Genomic DNA, 21,974 nt, shown 5'->3' with positions numbered 1-21,974 from the left:
TCCTTTGGCATTTATATGGACATTAGAGACTTGGAAATCCCATTTTATCTCCTGCTCACATCATGTGGGCTCTATCTCATTTCCAATCTATAAGATAATGATCATAATCCATTATGAAGTAGTCTAGAACTACTGGAACTAATAGTTTTTTCTCCTGGTACAGTCATTGCATCATGGTTTGAAATGATTCCTCTCTTTTGTTCAAGTAGATGAATTCATATAATCAGGAAAGATGCTTGTATCTCAGAAAAGAAGCATGAAATATATGCCATCAGCCATTTATCAATTGAACCAAGGATGACAACATTATCACTGAAATCTGCTTTAATGGGGCAATTGACTCAAATCACTTTGGAATAAAATCATCCCCTCAAAGTTTTGCATTGCCTTATTGATGACTTTTTTCTTCTTCATTTCATTTCCACATATCCTACAATAATCTATCTGTCTGGAGAGATATCTGGAACAGAGTATAAACATTTAAGGAAGTTTCATCAGATGTGCAGCAGTAAAAGAGTAGGAGCCAAGAAGTTAGAATGCTGTTGTAGTTGTTTCATGAACTGATATTGAGAAAGTATGGCTAGGAGAATCCATTAAACATTGATATGCATAGAGTTGATATAATGGCAAAATCAAGGAGAAGAAAAAAAATACATTCCATTGAACATTTTGTAAGAAAACAGGATAAACACAGTAATAACATTTACTATTGTAATAAATGGAACAAGAAGTGTGTGTATGTGTATGTTATATATTATATACCATATATAATCTATATACTATATATTATATGATTGCCTATCTTATGGAACGTGGCATCAACTGCTATACATGGCATCAACTGCTAAACACAACTGCTATACATTCATAACCCCTTGGATTCTGGAAAAATCAGAGATAAAAAAGATTCCATTATCCAATGAAATGCAGATCATTTTCTTAAACAGCTTTACTCCAGTGAAACTCTGGGTGGCACAGTGGTTAGAATGCAGTACTGCAGGCTACCTTTGCTGACTGCCGGCTCCAGCAGTTTGGCAATTCAATTCTGAGCAGCGCAGGTTGACTTAGTCTTCCTTTCTTCTGAGGTCGGTAAAATGAGGACCTAGGTTGTTGGGGGCAATATGCTGACTCTGTAAACCACTTACAGAGGTCTGTAAAGCACTGTGAAGTGGTATATAAGTCTAAGTGTTATTGCTACTCTCCCTTGTCAGTTGTATTCCTTCGTCCAATAAATCTCCTTGCCCATAACATTATTTCCTCCTGGGATGGCCTGCTCCTCCAGACACCCTATTTTTATTTATTTGTTTGTTTGTTTGTTTGTTTACTTTTTGAGCACCTGAAAACAATTACTTGGCTCCTATATCACCTTCCATACTTGTCTCCAGGTAAACCCTCTTCCCTCTGCCTTGCTCGCCTTTCTTTGTCTATTTTCAAGTTCTTCATACCTCCCAATACAGTAAGCCCTTGAGTGTAAGATCTTTGACTTACAACAATTCACTTAGTGACTGAAGTTACAACAGCACTGAAAAAAGTGACTTATGACCATTTTGGTCATGTGATTTACATTCGAATGCTTGACAACTGACTCACATTTATGATGGTTGCAGTGTCCCAGGGTCCTGTGATTTCCTTTTGTGACCTTCTGACAAGCAAAGTCAATGGAGAAACCAGATTCACTTAACAACTGTATTACTAATTTAACAATTGCAGCGATTAATTGAACAAATATGGCAAGAAAAGTCATAAAACTGGGCAAAACTCACTTAACAAATTTCTCACTTAGCAACATAAATTTTGGGCTCAATTTTGGTTGTGAGCTGAGGACTATCTGTATTTCTTTTTCCAAACAGTGTTGAGAAGCCTCCTCACTGACATCTTTCAGTATAGGCTTGTCCTGGTGGATGGCTTCCCATCTTTAACATTTTATTTCAGGACTGATTCCTCCCTCCTTTTTGGGTGAGGGATTTCACTGTATAGTATCAAAAATTAATAACAGAACCTATTGACACACCTTTGCTTATATAGCCAGTAAAGTAAGTTAGATCCATACCTATTTGCACATCTATCCTATAGTGAGGATTTAAACCATATGTGATCATCTCATGACTATGCTCAGCTGCTGAAATTTGTGATAAATCAAATCTACTGCTGACATGTTTCTTGATAAAATACTTGTGCAAATCTTTGTTGGGGTGTTTTGTTTTGTCTTTAAGTGATGTATCCCTTTACTTCTGATACCTCCAATGGCAATTTCAATAGTTACAAAAGACCACCCAAACTTTCACTGCCCTGAGAGATTTTGATGCATCCAGGAAAATAATGAAGAGGTTTTGTAATCTGAAGGTGAGTCTGGGAGCTGCAAAAGGTGCATAATGCAGCTGCCAGATTGCTAAGTAAGATCATAAAATTTCAATCCTGAAAATATTATATTCTATCAGCTACAAGGCCCAATTCAAAGTGTTGATATCATTATAGGAGTTCTCAATTTTGGGGGGATTCAGAAACTAAAACTCCAATACGAGTTGATCCACACACTGAGATCAACCAAGGACAGGGAAGCTGTTCCCAGAGTTATAGGGGTGGCATTATATTTGATATCTTGTCAATAATCAGTTATGTTTAGCACTCACTAATATACATTTTCAGTAACAGCAAAGTCATTTGTTCAGCTAAGCCTTTATACTGTTTCATGTGGCTTTGTTTTTATTGCAAATTTATCCATTTTTCATTTCATTTTTGTTTTTCTATTTGGGATAATTTTTAATTATGGGAAATGGTTAACAAATTGCATGAGAAATAAACCCCAATACATTTGCATGTCTGGGTCCTATAACTAATTTCTCCTCTTACTTTATTTTTTTCCATGACAGGTTACTTCCCACACCATGCAGCATACATTCTCTCTTTTTTTCAAAATAACCTCTGTCACTTTGGGTTTGAAGACTAGAATTTGGACAATGCTTCCATGTTCCTCTTCTCTTCTCCAGATGCTTAGGTCTGCATATGCTCAAGGTAGGGAGCATAAAGGTTGTATGGACTGAGTGGGTGCCTGAAGCTAGTGGAAAGTGTCACACATCACCTGTATCCAGAAACAGCCTGAGTTTCGGCTGGCATCTGCACCTTAAACTGCTGTAGCAAAATAAGACACTGGAGATTCGTAGCAGAAAATTAGGGGGAAGAAAGTTATTGGATGGCTTGAATTTTATAACAGATATGGACTCAGTGATTCAGATATGATGAATAATAAAGAGGTCCACTGATGAAATTTATAACCTGCTCTCTGTGTCATTTTAAAATTTTTTATGCAAATCAGTCCTGAAACATCAAAGAGAAGGTCTGTGAAGAACAGTGAAGAGTGTTTCTGAATTGTTAAACTCACCTTAATTGCTGTGTGCAGGGTGTGGGGAAAACAGTAGATGAGAGGTGGACAATTTGTTGACCCGTGTATGTCTCCCAGAGTCTCTCCAAAATATATATTCTGGTTAATGCGATGGGAGGTGGAAATTGTTAAACACACAGAGAATAATCCTATTAACTGCAGTTAGTTAATTTAGAGATAAATGAAATAAATAAAATGTAGTTTTTCTCCTAGGTCTGAAGACAATTTTGCACACATTTTCAATAAAATACACAAAGCTCAAACATATCCTCTAAAGCCCCTTCCAAAGTTGTGATCACATTTAATTATGATAGAAGGTGGAATTAATAATTATATAAATGTAGAAGTAATAATGTAAATTGCATTTAAGTGAGTGAATATCATTTAAATTTACATAAATTAAAATATTGCTCTACTGATTTCATAGCCCTGGCTGATGTGATTTTTTGGGGAGAGTATATAATATACTACTAATATACTACTTTGAAGTCTAGCACAGTCCATGGAATAAAATAAAGTTGTATATTTTAATATCTACATTATTAATTAAATAAAATTATATTAACTCATGCGTGCATGGCTTTTATTCTTTAAATAGCAACCACAGGAAAATTCCATTGGCATAGATGTCTCAGACAAAATGCAAAGTTATACGGAAAGACCTTTACTTATAACCAGTTGCTTAGTGACCAAAGTTACAATGGATCCAGAAAATGGGGCTTACTAGCTGGATTTAAGGTTCTGACATCCTATCACAATTTATGACTCAAATTATGGGCACAGTTAAGGTTGTAAGTCAAGGACTACTTGTGGTGACATTTGAGAATGCAGAGGAGTACATTTTAAAGGGATGGGGCTTCAATACACTTTTAAGGCTGTCATCTTAAATTGTTTTAAGTATCACTGCAAGACTAGCTAAGTTTCAGATTCCTTCAATAGTCTGACTGGTAAGTATTTTCCTATGTTCCTAACTAAACACTGAAAGTAAATAGACTTCTGCAGCTGGGAACACAAATGTAGGCTTGTTTCAGATTTTCCAGAATAACTAGGATCCCATTGCCTCCACATTTTTCCAATCTACCTAAAAGTGGGGTTCCTAAGTTTCTACTTTGTCCAAATTCAGGGCACATAATTATATGTAAGTATAATAACTAGAAAAGATGCTGTTTCATATAACAGAAGGAAAAAGAAATTACTGGGTTCAAACCAGGTTTATAGACAAGGTGGCATCTTAGCTCTACACAAATAAACTGCAGACAGATAGTGTTTTGTAAATCTAACTCACTTGTGAACAAAGCCGGCCACTTAGCTTCATACTAAAGCATGCAGAGTCCTACTATGAACCCATGGCTGAATGTTCACTGTCTATTGGGAAAGGTCTCTGAGGCATGTCTGGGTCAGTAAATGGTCTGACCTTAGTACAGTTGAATGGCTCTGACCTCAAAACTGCCTCAGGGTCTCTACTATTCTGCCTGGTCAAATGGCAAACAAAAAAGCAGTTTAGAACAACAGTTACCAAGTATTTTTGCCACCTAAAAATTGCAGGGATCTCAGAGGACAATTTTATACTCATATTGCCATTCATAACGTTACAACAATCATCATTGTCATAATAATCATATTTAGTGCCATATTATAAAAATAGCAGGGGCTAGGCCAGGCTGTTGAAAAAGGCCAGTTTGTATTTAGAAAGAATACTCAATAGACTACATCACTGTTATTTTATAGAACTTGTAATTGGTGCAAAGTTACAGAACTTATAAACTCCAGATGACCTCTTGTTAACTTACTTGGCAATCCAGCTCTAATCAAAACAATATTTATTTCTAATAAGCTCTCTCTTTCTAGTCTTCCTTAAAATTTCAGTGCATCCAAGCCTGGAGAGAGATTCCAGATAGTTAACAATTATACATTAAATGCAAAGTCAAGTACTTCATATTCAGGACAAATGTTAAAATAAGAACAGTCAGCAGGACAGCCTTCATATTTATTTGTCAAAAAATATGAAATAAATAGTATAGTAAATAGAAGTAATATGTTTTTTTTAATTTCTGAAGTGTTTCATCATGTTGGCTAAAGATGCTGATTTAAAAAAAAAATCTGGAAGGCTTGATTACCTTTCAGTCTGTTAATTTAACCACCAGATGAAAATATGACCATCATCAAACTGAACTACTTTAAAAAAGAAAGTCATGTCATGTCCCACTTTTGAATTTCATTAGACATCTATAGTTGATCATGAAGGGAATATAATGTTGGTCTAGATAGGATGCTGGTTGATCTAGCAGCCCTTTTCATATGTTCTTGGAAGTCACTCTTTGAGGGAGATAGATCAGAAATGTGAAATATTACACAAACATGCAAATATTTTTTAGAATTCTTAGATAGTCATGTGAACAATCAGTGGTCATCGATTATAATTTGAGCATTCTGAGCCTGACTATGCATAAGCATCCCTGGGTATGGTCTGACAGGACAGGGAAGCATGCTTAGAGACACTTTTTAAAATATCATTTATTTGTTTGCTTGTATTATTTTTACGAATAACATACAGTAGCAACATACAGTATCCCACACACTTTCCTCCTCCTATTTTCCCCACAACAAGAACTCTATGAGGAAAGTTGGGCTGAGAGAGAATGACCAGTCCAAAGTCACCCATCTGGTTTTCATGGTTAAGGCAGGACTTGCTCATGGTCTCCTGCAGTCTAGCCTGGAGCCTTAACCACTAGACCAAATTGGTTTTCATTTCTTTCCTTGCTGCAAAAATATACTGAAACTTGATTCTAGGATTAAATACAGTGGGATCATTTCTGAGTGTAAGGTAGCATGATTAGATGGTGGCAGTAGACAGTTATATAAAATTTAGATGAGAGGAGCTGAGCCAAATTGATTAAGTTTCTAAAATGAGGAACAGCAGGGCACAAACTATTCAAAGTTATAAAGACACTGAAAAAAGTGATTTATAACTGTTTTTCACAGTTATGACCATTGCAGCAAATCATGGTCACATGATCAATATTTAGCTGCTTGATAACTGGTTCATATTTATGATAGATTGCAGTGTCCCGGGATCATGTGATGACCTTTTGTGATCTTCTGACTAGCAAAATCAATGGGAAGCCAGATTTATTTAACAAGCGTTACTAAGTTAACAACTGCAGTGATTAACAACTGTGGCAAGAAAGGTTATAAAATGAGGCAAAACTCACTTAACAACTATCTCAGCAACAGAAATTTTGGGGCCAATTGTGATTGTAAATCAAAGACTACCTGTATAAACTTGAGACCTTTGCTAGCTAATCCTAACCATACGTAGATAATTCCAGTGAAAAAACATTCTGTTTTTGTTCTTTGTAATCCCCTTCCCTGTTATTTATTGCCACACTCATACAAGCCTGTGACTAAAGTATTTTTAAGGTTCAGTTTTGACAAGCTCAATTTTACTTTAAGGCTCAAGGATATGAATAGATTTTGGATGCCAGAGGATCCTAAAATTTTCTCTCCCTCTTAAGCAATCACTCTCTTTGCACACATGTACACACCTCTTTTTAAGATGCTTCAGTAAACACATCTTTGCAAGCCCTCCTCCAGACTTTTCCTTTATTCATTCTTCCTTCCAAACCCTGACTGCACTGTTGCCACCATCAGGAGCCTGCGGAGTTGCTATGGCAACTGGGAATCTGCAGCACTGGCAGTCACCATGGCAATGAGGGATCCACAGTGTGCTGCATGGTTTCCATGGTGACTGAGTTTCAAGGGAACCAACTGGGTCTATAGATGGGACGAGAATCAGGAAAAGGATGTCTATAATCTCAGGATCACCATTCCACCCCTATAACTGATCAGACTAGAAAAAACTGCTGGCAGGCCCTATGGGAATATTTCTGAACCAAAGTCTCTGTAGATGGTGAAGCACTTCAAAAAAGCAATGCCATCCAATAGGCAGATAGGGACAATTAGCTTATTAAGGGAGGCACAAGCCTGAAGATCTCTGCCTATAGAAATATGGAAAGAATTACATTGGAATATGGTAGAGCAACCCTGTCTCAAATTAGAAAGATGGTGTCAGATTCTCAGAGCAGAACAGAATCAGAACACATAATCTTTCTCATCAAGAGTTTGAAGGTCTAAGGCTCTAAGCCAAAATCTTGACTGGAGAGCTTCCTCCCATTCTCCCATGGCTGTTACATTGTGTTTGAATTTCCTGTCAAATAGAAACGCTATTTTCTTGGTACAATTGTACAATTGTTGCTTTGGGGAAAGGAGCCTGTCAGTTTCCCTAGTGCAGCTTGCTTTCATATTACCTTTTTTTCCCCTTTCTGTGTAAAATAGGCAAGGTCAGAAAAGAAATATTATGTTGGTGATGCCAGTTTTTTTTCCACAGTGTTTCTCTTTGCTCTTCCATAAAAACATGAAAATGTCCCTATAAATTCAGTGGTGCTCATTTTGTTGAACAACAGTCTTTTCATATGTGAGTTGGAGGAAATCCTTGTTAAATCTTGGGAACTGGACTGTCCCTGCCTTTTCTCTTTCATATACCTCAGAAAAAGTGAGGGAGATTTTCTTGTTTACCTTTAGATGAGATATGCTATTTTAATGTAATTTCTCTGAATATGGTATATAATTCTTTTAAAATCTCAGAGAAGTTTTATATGATTTTCAGTGCCCCTCACACTTTGGACAGGGGGGACGAATTCTCTATTTTGTCATAGTCGAGGATTTGAATCCATAGAATAACATCTGATTACTTACATCTGACAATGTCCTAATGGATGAAATCATTCATGTAGTGCCTTCGTCCTGGTGATCATAGTAGCAGAAAATACTACACAGGATTGTGTACATGTATACGAATGCCTTTGAGTCAATTTTAACTTCTGGTGACTGCCTGGACTGCAGTTTTCTTGGCAAGATTTTTCAGAAACAGCTTGCCATTGCCTTTTTCCTAGAGCCAAGAGAGTGACTAGCCCAGGGTCACTCACCTGGTTTGGGGCCTAAAACAGGGATAGAACTCAGTCTCCCACTTTCTAGCCTGGTGCCCTAACCACTACACAAACAGCTTCACAGCATATACACAGAATATATACTGTGAAAAATAAAGAAATTCCACCCTCCATCCTCTACAAGGGGTGTGTATAAGCGTGAAACCATGATGTATAGGTAGTCCTTGACTTACAACCACAATTGGGATCAATTTCTGTTACTAAGTAAGGTGGTTATTAAGTGAGTGATGCCCAATTTTACAACTGTCTTGCCATGATTGTTAAGCGAGTCTCTGCAGTTGTTAATCATGTGGTTGTTAAGCAAATCCAGCTTCCCCTATTGAGTTACTTGTCAGAAGCCAGCTGGGAAAGTTGCAAATGATGATCACATAATTATTTATGATGGTTGCAGTGTTCCAGGATCATGTGATCACCATTTGCAACCTTCCCAGCTGGCTTCTGACAAGTAACTCAATGTGGGAAGCTGGATTTGCTTAACAACCACATGATTAACAATTGCAGAGATTTGCTTAACAACCATGGTAAATACATGCTAGTTGTCAAGTTTCCAGAATTTTGACCACAGGACCATGGAGAAGCTGTGACAGAAGTAAGGGTAAGGATTTTTTCAGTGTGGTTGTGACTTCAAAAAGTCACTAGATGAAGAGCTTTAAATCAATGACTACATGTAATGTAATATCCTATCTCTTCTCTGAGACCTTAAGAAATGGTGGACTGTATAGATCAGGGGTGTCAAACTGCCGGCATACCGGAGTCACGCCCACCCCATTGCTGGCAATGGTGAAAAAGCTCTGATACATTGTGTGACGTCATGTGACGTCATGAAGTTGACATGCCTGGTATAGATTATATTCTATTTATTTCTTCCTACAACCACTAAGCATCAGGACCCAGACAGCTTCTAAAGCACATACTCCTGCACATACTCATCTAAAGTGTAAAGACCCATGAGTTCATTTCCTGAAAGAGCTTGAACTCCATAGGCTAATATCTGGCTATGTAGCCCTGGCAAGTCCCAAATAGAATGAAAGCCAACCTCTTGATGATCAATTTACTTCCTTTTAAGAGTGAAAGTGATACAGTGCTGTTTTCCTCTAATATTGTCATTTTCCCTGAGGATGCTAAAGAAAATGGCACGAATGGGTTTTTACAAACATCTTTTGGTGAACCCTACATCCAAGATCATGGCATCCGGCCCTTAATTCCTGGCAAATAGATGGGGAAGAAATGGAGGTAGTGACACATTTTATCTTCCTGGGCTCCAAGATCACCACAGATGGGGACTGCAGCCAAGAAATTAAAAAATGCTTTTTCCTGGGGAGGAAAGCTATGGCAAATCTAGACAGCATACTAAAAAGCAGAGACATCACCCTGCCAACAAAAGTATGTATAGTCAAGGCCATGGTTTTCCCAGTTGCAATGTATGGCTGTGAAAGTTGGACCATAAGAAAGGCTGAGCGTCAAAGAATTGAGGCCTTTGAACTATGGTGCTGGAGAAGATTCCTGCGAGTCCCCTGGACTGCAAGGCAATCAAACTGGTCAGTCCTAGAGGAGATCAACCCTGATTGCTCTTTAGAAGGCCAGATCCTGAAGTTGAAATTCAAGTACTTTGGCCACCTAATAAGAAGGAAGGACTCACTGGAGAAGAGCCTAATGCTGGGAAAGATTGAGGGCAATAGAAGAATGGGACGACAGAGAATGAGGTGGCTCGATGGAGTCACTGAAGCAGTAGGCGTGAGCTTAAATGGACTCCAGAAGATGGTAGCGGAAAGGAAGGCCTGGAGGAATGTTGTCCATGGGGTTGCGATGGATCGGATATGACTTCGCAACTAACAACAACAACACTGGAAGATCATCAGGGCTTCTCTGGGTGCTGCTCTGAAATGAACAACCACAAAAGAATATGAAGGTATATTCTGTAGGACATGCTCCATCCCAATCCTAATTTCCCAAAAAACAGAGAAGGGCCTCTGGTAGTTTCCTTATCATCCTGTAGCAATAATCAGCTCTTGAAAAATTGGATTCCAAACCATAGTCAGTTATTTAAAAAGTGTATTTGGGCTTATTACCGAGTTTGAAAACAGACCATACATTTTTATGTATGCAATAAGTTAGACAGGAAAAGAGAAACAGTGTCAGACAGTTTTTTTTAATAAAATGTCAGGATAGTATTAAAATATGCCAAAGAATCTTTTCACTATATTCTTAGCAGAGATATAGGAGTTCTTTGTAAAGCATTTTGTAATGCAAATGTTTCCTGAAACTCAAAAGCAATAAAAATCATAGCTTACATCATTGCACATCTGCTACCCATATAGTTGTTGTTATGGTCCTTCACATCAGAATCAGTGTGACTACAGGAATATGGACATGCAGCTTCCTTGGCAGCATTTTCAGAAGCAGATTGCCATTGCCTTCTTTCTTGGGCTGAGAGAAAGTCAATGGTCCCAAGTCACCCAACCGGCTTTGTGTCCAAGGCAGGACACAAGGTCTTCCATCTAGTGCAGCACCTTTAACTACTACACTAAACTGGCTTTAGAATGGTACATTTAGTTTTGCATAGCACTTATTGTGATGCCCTTTCAGCAACAGATGAAACCATTTTATTTCCCCATAACAACTTTTGACAGTACAGTAGTGACATTCTATTCTTTGCCACTTTTAACTGTTCCCAAATGTTTACTGCTGCTGTTATTTTGCCTTTTTATTCTTTACAAGTCAATGCAATCTTGGAAAGAAATTGTGTAAAGGACTCAGCATTCTTTTGTCTGCCTGTCTATCCATCAGTAGGATAACTGTGAAAATAGAATGGGCTATATCTAAATTTGGTATGGTAGGAGATGCTGATAAAATAAAGATGAAGCTAAAAAAAAATGAGCTGAGTCTAGCCAAGGACTGCAGAGGAAAATATTCAGAAATATCTGGTCCTCTGGAACAACCTTTCCTAGTTCCATCATTACAGATTTTTCAGAAGTTTATTAGGACCAAATTATTCTCAAAGGTGTTAAGGTGAAGTTGCCAGGTTTTTGTTGTATGAAGTGATTTTAATTATTTGACTGATTTGTTTATATTTTACTGTAAATTTTATAACTGTGATGGTTGCAAGTTCTGAGCCATTGGCCAAGTGGCTCTCCACCCAAAATGTTAATTTTTATCAATTAATTAAATCAATAATAATTATATAAGTACATCAAGAATTATAACTATTCATCATATGGAGATAAATACTTGGGCAATGACTCAGAACTCTATTAACTGATCCATTCTTAAGCTCCACCTCCTACTTCCTGGTCACATGACACAGAGCGGAAGTATTCTTAAGAGACTGGAAATAATTCCAGACACTACACTTTGCAATATCTTTTGCACATTCTACCTTACTTAATTATATATTTCCTCCAATTATATAAACTACCCAGAAGTATTTTGTATTGAAGACAGTATACCCATGTTTGAAGTAAACAAAGGAAAGTAATTTGTTTAAAAACCATGGAAATATTTGTTAGATTCATATTCTGCCTTTTCTTCAAAATACCAAGGTACCGTGTTTCCCCCAAAATAAGACCTATCCCAGAAATAAACCCGAGCTTGATTTTTACATGTGTACCTAATATAAGTCCTATCCCCCAAATAAGCCCTAGTTTTGGGGCGAGGCACATATGTAAAAATCAAGCTAGGGAGGGGGTGAGTGGGTGGAGCTGCCCCATGTGCCCCGCACCTGCTTACCTTAGAACCACTGCAGCCAGGCCTCCCACACCCGACATCTGTTGCGCTGCTGCCTGAGTTCTTCTGTGGCCACTTGTGGCTGCTTGCTGCAGGAGGCTGCATGACTTGTTGTGCCAGTGATGCCATTCATGTGGCTCCTCACTCCGGTGTGCCACTCATGGCAGGAGGCACGGTACACCATGGCGTGACGTGCATGATGAGCCACACAACCACCTACCGCAAGCGGTGGCACTAATGCGACAAGCCATGTGGCATTTTGCCACAAGCAGCAGCATCGATGTGAAGTGCCACATGGCACATGGCCACAAGTGGCCACAGAACTTGGGCAGTAGTGCAACAGGTGTCAGGGCATGGGAAGCCTGGCTGTGGCAGTCCTAAGATAAATGGGTAAGACATTCCCCCAAAATAAGACCTGGTGCCTCTTTTGGAGGCAAAAAAATATAAGACTGGGTTTTATTTTCCGGGAAACATGGACCATTTTCCTTCCTTTATTGACCTTTACAATAAACCTCTGATACAGATGGACTGAGATAAGCAATGTCTAGCCCCAAAGCATTCAATGGAGTGCTCCAATGGTTCTTGGAGTCTTCTTCTTTGTCCTAGTGTAATACCTTAAGCAATACTCCACACATCTCTGAAAAAATAAAACATCAAGTTATAACTCCTAATGGCAAAAGAGTGGGAACAAATATCTTTGAAACATTGGGAAAACATACGTGCAGTCCTCACCTTATAACTATTTGCTTAATTATGCTGAAAAAAGTGCCTTATGGCTAGTCCTCATACTTACAACCATCACAGTGTCCACTTGGTCATGTGATTGTGATTCGGGTACTTGGCAATTGGTATGTATGTATGACCCTTTACAGTACCTGGGGATCACATGATAGCCATTAGCAACCTTCCTAGCCAGCTTCTAACAAGCAAAGCCAATGGAGAAAGCTGGATTTGCTTAACATCCAAGTGGTTTGATTAATGACTGCATCGCTTAGGGACAGAAGTTCTGGTCCCAACTGTGATTGTAAGTTGAGGATTATCTGTATTGAATATCATTTCAGTTAATATCCTTAAAAATCCAGAGAGAGAGAGAGAGAGAGAGAGAGAGAGAGAGAGAGAGAGAGAGAGACTTTATATGTGTGTATATGCGTGTGTGTGTGTGTGTGTGTGTGTGTGTGTGTGTGTGTACACATATACTTACTGAACTGATCAGAATTGTAGTCCAGAAGAATTAAAAGCAGTGGACAGGAAAATTGTGCCATGCAAACTTTCTAATAGTAAAGGTTTAGCAGGCCATAGATAAACAAATAAGAGTACCTGTAAGGCAGAAATTAAATATAAATTTAACCATCTGCAAGGACATGAATTAATATATAAATATAAGGCAAACTCTTCATACCTGGCAACCAGCAGAAGAAAAATAAACTTTTGCAACTTTTGTAAGCCCTTCTACCCAGTAGTAGAAAGTGAAAATGATACAGCCACTTGTCAAGCAGAGAGCCTGTACCAGCCCATAGTACAAATCTAACACATAGCCATTTGCAAGTAGATATCCAGCTGAGAGCAATTAAATATAAATTGTTTCAAATTTGTCTATAAATTTTATGAGCAATGTGCTTGTGGCTTTTTTCTGACATTTTAAATGTTTGTCTTTTTGCCATGTGTTGTAATTCCCTGGGAAAGATATTTATCAAAACACATTGTGCAGATCATGTTTTGATGCTGGTATTATTATAAGTAGTAAGAAATACTAGGGAATAAAATTCATATAAGTGCATACAAACATAGATAATTAAATAAATAATTATGTATTTAAGACAAATTAAATGAAAAATTAAAGCTTTGTTTATCTGATGCAAAAAAGATACTAAAGCACAGAAAATAACAATAATCACGGTATTTATAAAGCAAGAGGATATCTTAGGATTCAGAAAACTGCATAGCCTGTAAAGTTTTGAAATTTTGGAAATGCTCACAAGAATTTCAAAGAGAGTACATTTTGTAATTTAGATGGGATATGAAAGCCACTAGGTAAACTTGGGCCAGTCACTCTCTTTTAGCCCAACTCACCTCACAGGGTTGTTGTTGAAGGGAAAAATAGGAAGAGGAAAGAGCATTAGTATGTTCACTGCCTTAATTATAAAAAATAATAAAGGTGGGATATAAACAAACAAACAAACAAACAAACAAAATGTTATTCAAATCAAGGTCCAGGTTTAAAATCCAGTATAATTGCGGCCTTTGAGACTCAAAGAACTTATTTTTTCTGTACAATAGGAATCTCAAGATCTTCCTCAAAGGATGTAGCTCAGGATAACTATTCATCTGAAATTTGCTGGCCAGCAAGATGTTATAGAGTGAAGCATGTGAAACTCCAGGAAGAACATCTTGTAACATTTCCTCCCTGAGATCTGTTCAAGATTGGCTTGGTTTGGATTTTCATAACATTACTTTTGGAATTAATTGGATATTAAAATATAAATAAAATTGTTTTTAGCAGTCACTTCACATGTGATGCACTCTGCTGCTAAAAACAAAACTAAATGTGATATGACACTTAATGCAGATGTTTGGCACATGCAGCTGGATGGGGGGGAAGGTTAGACAATGTCTATTTTCCTATAATTCCAAGGAAAAACTCCCTTATTGTTGAGTCTGGTTAGGATTCAACTGGGAAGAAAAAGGTGAATTCTCCAATCTTGTTGAAAATCATAGCTATCTTACACATTTGATAAATCATGATTAAAAATCTTGGTGTGATGGAGAATGACATGCCTGAAATCCCTATATAAGTTTACTTGTGGAACAGTTAAACCAGATCAAAAAGTCAACTCCAAAGAGTGTCTAAATTATAGTTTATTGACATAGGCTACAATAACAGAGTTTACAAATCTGATTGTGCTCTACTATTCCTTCTTTTTATAACCCTGTGAATCAGGGGGGAGCTTGCTTTTGATGAGCTGCCAAATATTATTTTTGCTTCTCAGGATTTAAATAATGTTTCACCCCTTTTTGCCTAGATAATGGTTCTTGTATTTTTCTATCAAGGTTATCTCCCTTATTAATGCATCATTAAGTATTATAAGCTGAATGCATAGCATGGGCAGTTGTGATTAAATGTAGTAGACTGGATTCTCAGGACAGAGGGGGTACATTCTGGAGGAATAAGAAGCAGCTCAGTCCAGATATTGTGGGTGAAAGAAAAACAGTGAAAGCATCCACTAGTTTGTCAGAGTATATCCTAGTTGCAGGTAGCAGACTATTGTTTGTCAAGATTTTGTCTATAGGTGCAGAACAATAAGCTGTCCAGAGTTACTGGAACCATGACATGGGTGGCACATAATTTAATAAATAAATAAATAAATACAATGAATGAATGAATGAATGAATGAATGAATGAATGAATGAATAAGCTTGGGAGAATCATCATGTATCTTTCTTGATTTTTGGGCTTGACAACAGGTTGGGAGAAAAAAGATTAAAATGATATTTTTTTTCATTTTAGGAAGGACCACCACAATCTCAACCATTTTTTTCTCAAAAAATTAGGGAGCCATATAATATCTCTGGCTTTCATAGTGGTCTTAAAAGCTTTAAATAATAATTTAATCATTTGCATAAAGAAAATTTTGAGAAATGTAACACCACATCATAACAGAATCCATTTCTCCTGTTTTCAGCAATTATCTTTTTTCTCAGGTTTTCCTAAATTTAATCATGTATTGCTTAGCCTTACAAATGTGCTAATGCTCTGTATTCTGTCAAACCTTTCTTATGGTAAGTGACCAGAATTTTATTTAAAATAGAAATCAAAACTTACAAAATAAAAGAAGATGAAAGTGAATAACCATAACTAAATCATTATTATGATTGGTTGCAGTGGGTTTTTATAAAAAAATGAAATAAAAATTGGTCATATTCAAATTATATTGCTTGGCTAACAACAACTTTACATAAAATAAATCCCAATGAGCCAGAAATGTAGTTAATACAGGAGGTTATAAAATGCAGCCATGCATTTTTATAAAATGAGTAGTAAAACAGCATACAGATTGTATTTTCCACTGACCTTTCATCACACGGACAGATTTTTAAAGAAAGAATTTCCTGAACTTTCCTACAAAAACAACTGTTGGAAGTGTGTTAAAATTTGCTAGGGTTAATGGTTCCTAAATTTAGGCATAGCTATGTGATTTAAATATTTTCCTAGTCTAAAAAAAGGAGACCAGCTACTCAGCATAAAGTCTCTTGAGAGGGCTAATAAATCTAATTATCTTTCTATATCTACAATGTTTGATAATGCCTTTTTATAGTCCATTATTAGTAACATATACGTCAAAAAGCAATAATTCTTCAACCCATGGTAAATTAATCTTTTTCAAGTTCATTTACAGTTATCCAGGATCAAAGACGAAGATCCAAAAGAAAAAGCACTAATTCCAATCAGAATAAAAATATTCACAGCCATAGTCTGGTTTCCATTCTAATCCTATCAGCTTCATGATGAAGGACTACATTAGGCACACTTCACAACACTCTTAAAAATTTAGACTGCACTTTCTCCAAAGGGACAAAACAGCTATAATGAGCCTAAATGGACATCAAATAAGAGCTGTGCAAGAATTTTTTTTCTGCAAATACTTCTAAGTGTTTACAACATATTTTTTTACTTTTTTATTTTTTACGTTAAAACAACTCTATATGTGCTTCATTGACTACACAAAAGTCTTCAAATATGTTGATCATGCCAAACTCTGGAACTGCCTCAAAGAACTGGGAATATCATCACACCACATCCAGTTCACCTAGTCACTGTACTTTGATCAAGCAGTTACTGTAAGAACAGAATATGGAGACACAAAACAGTTCAGAATTGGAAAAGGCATGCAGCAAGGTTGCATGCTGTCACCTATACTATTCAACATGTACACAGAAATAGTTATGAGAAATGCACATTTAGAGGAATCTACCATTGAGGTTAAAATTGGTGGTAGGAATATTAACAACCTCCAATTCTACAATAAGGTATAATTAGTTCACCTAGTTGTGCTATCTGGTTTATCTGGGAGAGTGACATATTGCAAGTCTTTTAACTTTTAACCATATGGGTGGTTTCTAAATTTCTTTCTTTGTTATGTCACTAAGGGCTTCTGCCTTTTTTTTTTTTTTTCTGATTGTTTCCTAAGCAGCTTCTATTCCCTTCATTCTCCAAGCTTATCCACCCATTCTGTTACAGATACATCCTTTTCTTTCTCTTGCCCTATCAGTTATAAATCCATTTTTGATACCAGCTCTATCTTGTCACATCAAATTTGTTCTATGTATGTCATTTCCTCAACAACATCTTTTGGGCATACTCTATCCCTAGAAACAGATTTCATTACTGACAATATTGATATTGTAGCTACTATTTTCTAATTCCATTCTTCAAAAGTCTCCTTTAGTATTTTTATTGTTATAACTTTTTGCAACATTTTATGGGGTTGTAAATCTTTCCTCTACCTAAATCTTCAATCCCCTTCAGTGTCCAATTTTTGAAATCATAAAATTCTTTATCTTTGTTATGTCTAGTAAAAAACTAAAATAGAATCTATTTGCCATAATAAATTGTTCGTTCTTTATAATTAATTCCAAAATCTTATTACAAAAGTTTTAATATTCCAATTTTATCTGGACTTTATAGTCCATGTATAGCTTTCTAAAATCAAAATTGTAATTTATTTCAGATTTTTAAAAATTCTTACACTTATGATTAGATTTTAATTTTGTTGTTTAATAATTCACCCAGTTTATTATTCCAAAAGTTTCTAACAACTTAACAATAGTTAATGAACAATTTCCAAAAGTGATTAAAAGTAAGCTTTGTAAAGTACATGTCCTTTAAAAGTTTCTGCCACTGTTGAGAGCAAGAAGGCTAATTCCATCTCTGGGCTCTCAAACCTGCAGAAATCCAGTGTCCTGTAGTCTCCTCATGAGGAGCAGTCATCCAAACACATTTGGGCAATCTCCCATCCTCTCCTTATCTGGAGAGGTTCCAAAACCCTTACCATAGTCTTCAATTCATACAACCTCCTTTGGAAGCACCAATGTATAAAAGGACTGCAATAATATTTCAGTCAACAAACTTTAGAGCAGTGGTTCTCAACCTTTTTAATGCCGCGACCCCCAACCGGTCGTAAGTCGAGGACTACTAAACCGGTCGTAAGTCGAGGACTACTCAACTGGTGCAGCACCGTTTGCAGAATGGGACTTTTGGCGGGCTTAGCAGGGCAGAAACAGCCTGGACAATTCCTATTGGCTTTTGAAAGCCAATAGAATTAGACTCTATTCAAGAGAGTCTATTCTATTGGCTTTCAAAAGCCAATAGAATAAAAGGGAGTAGCACAGCTAAGGAAAAGGGGGGAAAAAATGGCGTACTGCGTTGTTTGGCAACCCCCGTAAAATGGTCATTCGACCCCAAATGGGGTCCCGACCCACAGGTTGAGAACCACTGCTTTAGAGGAATGGTATGCAACATTGTTTAACCTTGTCACAATAGAATATATAGCTTAAATAGCAAAGGTGACATGATGCAGTCCTGCTACCTGCTCTGTGGATAAGATGTTCTCTGGGGTAATATCCCTGCATTAGATTTTTAAACTGGAATGTTTGGTAAGCATACACACTAGCAGGTATAAGTGTCCATTTACATGAGCTAGTGCTTTATGTCAAAAACAGAATAGCAGGATGAAGGATTGAAGAAAGATGCAGGGAAATCATTCTCTATAGCAACTATTCCTCTATAATAATGGTGCATTGCTGCTGCCTCGTACTCTGTGCACCCTGAAGTGGAAGAAAGTATCATTTAATAGCAGCTGCAACATTTGCATTTTAGAAGGAGTATAAAAAGTAGTATAAGAAATGACCATGGAGAAACATGCAAGGACAATATTATATCCTGAAAACTTAGTTGTGTGTGAAATGAAAACTATATCTAGCACATTCATTTATTTGCTTTTTACTACTAAGAAAACTTCCAATGATTGTTTTCAGCTTACAGATTATGTCCTCTGAACTTGCACAGACCTGAAAGTGCTTTTCAAAAGTTGTTGCTTTTCTTTTTATGACTCTGCAGACCTTGGAAATCCAATTGCTGCTTTATAGCAGGGTGGGTCAATTGCAACCTATGGACTGAATATGATCACATAGTCCAACTGTAGCTTCCTATATTTGTGCTCTTAGGTTTAGTACCAAAGCAACATTTTTAGCAGCATGGGTTGCTTGTATTTTTGTAAGCCATCTTTTCCCCTAAGTTCATCTGCACAATGCAGTTAGGAAAGGCTGGTCCATGGAGTCCTGACTGTAATGTGCTTCTTTCAAGCAAAGCACGTCTGTTCAGATGCAGCACTCCAGATGACAGAAATGCAAACGGGAGCCTGCCTTCTTTCCCGCCTTTCAATTCCACTGTGATAAAAGGCCGCATTCTTCTGCTATGGATGCTGCATTTAAATAAACCCACAAGATAGAAATGATGGAGGGAGGGCAGGCATCAGACTTTTTTTGCTGTAACCTACCCGGAGGGTAGTTGGGCTAACAAAATCATTAATGCCCATGGCATTTTGTCACAGAGATATCTGTTGTCAACTGTTTAGGGTATTTCCTTTAGTTTATACCCCTTCCCTGCTGTTATTCTATATCTAAATTTGTCAGATTGATAGAATCATTCCAAATCAGTGTAATATCTCTCCCAGGGAACCACCAGACCTAGAAATGGAAGACATTTGAGAAAGACTAAAAAATGAGATAAGAAGTAAAAAACAAAGAATAGCAAGATGGGGTGAATTACAGTACAATGGATCCTTGACCCTAAACATTGCTAAAAAAGAAAAAAGAAACAATAATGGCTGAATATTTGCTTTCTACCCTGAAGATCATAACAGACTCATGTCAAGAGTCTCCTACCTAAATGGTGCCAGCTATATTAAAATTGAAGGAACAATGGCATAATCCACTAAAATGTGTTTCCTTATGATCAAATGAGGTCAATCTTGCCCATCCATCCCAAGTGTATGTATGCAGGTATGTAAGGATTGATTTGATTTCATCTATATCCCAGCTTTCAGCTCTGGCAAGCAGTCAAGGAGTCTAAGAAAATGTAAAGAGGAATTAAAGGTCTTCTGAAAGCATAGAAGATCCAGACCATGTGATCCACAGACCTATATAAGTACCGCTCCATTCCAAAAATGGGAATCAGAACTAAAATTCCAACCTCACATTAAATCAGGGTCCCAAATGATTAGGATGTTGTAACAAAATGTTGCCTTTGAAACCTGATTATGATGACCATTCCCATAAGGCTAACAAGTTCTATTCCTGTTGGTGGATTATCTGTGATTATCTTTGAGGAATGATTGGGACAATTTAGTTGGAGGGCAGTGAATGAATGGAGTTATCCTATGATGTGGAAAAAGTAGATTTGAGGAAAGAAATCATCCAGTGAGGATGGATAGTGGGAAACTGAGTTCAGGAAAAAGGAAGAATATAGTGTGCAACTAAATAATGAAACTTATTAGCACAAAGTGCAGAAATGTTCACCAACCTAAGCAGGTAAGCAATGTTTCAGATTGCAACTTTTCTCAGTCTCCATGCTGACTGAAGCTGATGGACGCCGATATTGAAAATGTCTGGGGTGAGCCCTTGGCCTGATCTTCTTAGCAGCTTTGAAGGGAGATCTGTTGTTTGAAGCAGTTTTGAGTAATAAAAAAACTATATTATTTATTTTCCTTTTTAATTGAGGCTAGACAGTTATATGCTATGTTTTCATTCATTTAAGTAGTCTAATCACAGCATTAATTGCAGAATTTTATAATCATATCTGTGTTTTCTTGTAGGCTATTGTCTTCTCATTGTGGTTCTCTCTTCTCTCAATCTTTTCCCTTCCCTTAGCATCATACATCTACCTATCCCTATCATTTTACATTAACCAGTACACAATGTTATCATCTTCCAGCATGGGTGATTTTTTTCTCTTTTGCAGAGTATCTTTTATTAATATCAATTATGATTAATTATCTCATGAAAAACTACTGCTCTAATTCTGGATAGTGTTCTGTTCTGTTTCAGTTTAGATTCCAGATATTTTTAGCTTCAGCACCAACCCAGTAATATAGATTAAGCTGAGAAAACAAGAGGCCAAGGTGATTAAATAAGTTTTATAATTGATAACAAATCTAAAACTATGTTTTATTATGTTAAACATTCTACTGCATTTACAAATCTTGGTAAAGGCTATCAACAATGTATTGTACTTTTATGGCAGAATATGTCCCATGTTTTTCACCGATTCTTCCACCTCTTAATTCCCTCCCCACACACAACAAAATCTGCACAGGAAGGAAAAATGGAAATGCTATTCAATGCCACACTTATATTGGGCAAGAGCAGACATTTATCTACTCCATTGCAGTCCTCCGCAAATTAGATTCATTATATCACATTAACATTTGGCACTTGTTTTGCTGTTTGCTATTTGAATCTTTTTCTAAAACATGAACCTGATTCCATGATCTAACTCTCCTTACACACTCACATTGAGGAAGCTTTTGGCCCTTTATAAGTTCCCAACTTTAAAAGTTCCCAATTTCCCTAAAGAGTGTGAAATTGTGTTCATATTAATTGTAAGGGTTCACAACCTGATAAAGATTCAGAAAATCACTAGTTAAACAGCCAGCTACAATCTTCTTTGTTACTAATGGGAAAACTGTCTTCTCCCTCATCCTCAAGAAAGTGATTAGAGAGATAATTAAAAAAAAATCTCATTTTTTTTAACCACAGTGTATATGGGGATATATACTGGTTCCAAATGAGAAATAGTTTAGATACTGGAA

The sequence above is a fragment of the Crotalus tigris genome, unplaced genomic scaffold (genome assembly GCF_016545835.1).
Source record: "Crotalus tigris isolate CLP2741 ecotype Arizona unplaced genomic scaffold, ASM1654583v1 scf7180000018954.1357295, whole genome shotgun sequence".
Taxonomy (NCBI): domain Eukaryota; kingdom Metazoa; phylum Chordata; class Lepidosauria; order Squamata; family Viperidae; genus Crotalus; species Crotalus tigris.
This window is presented reverse-complemented; position numbering follows the sequence as displayed.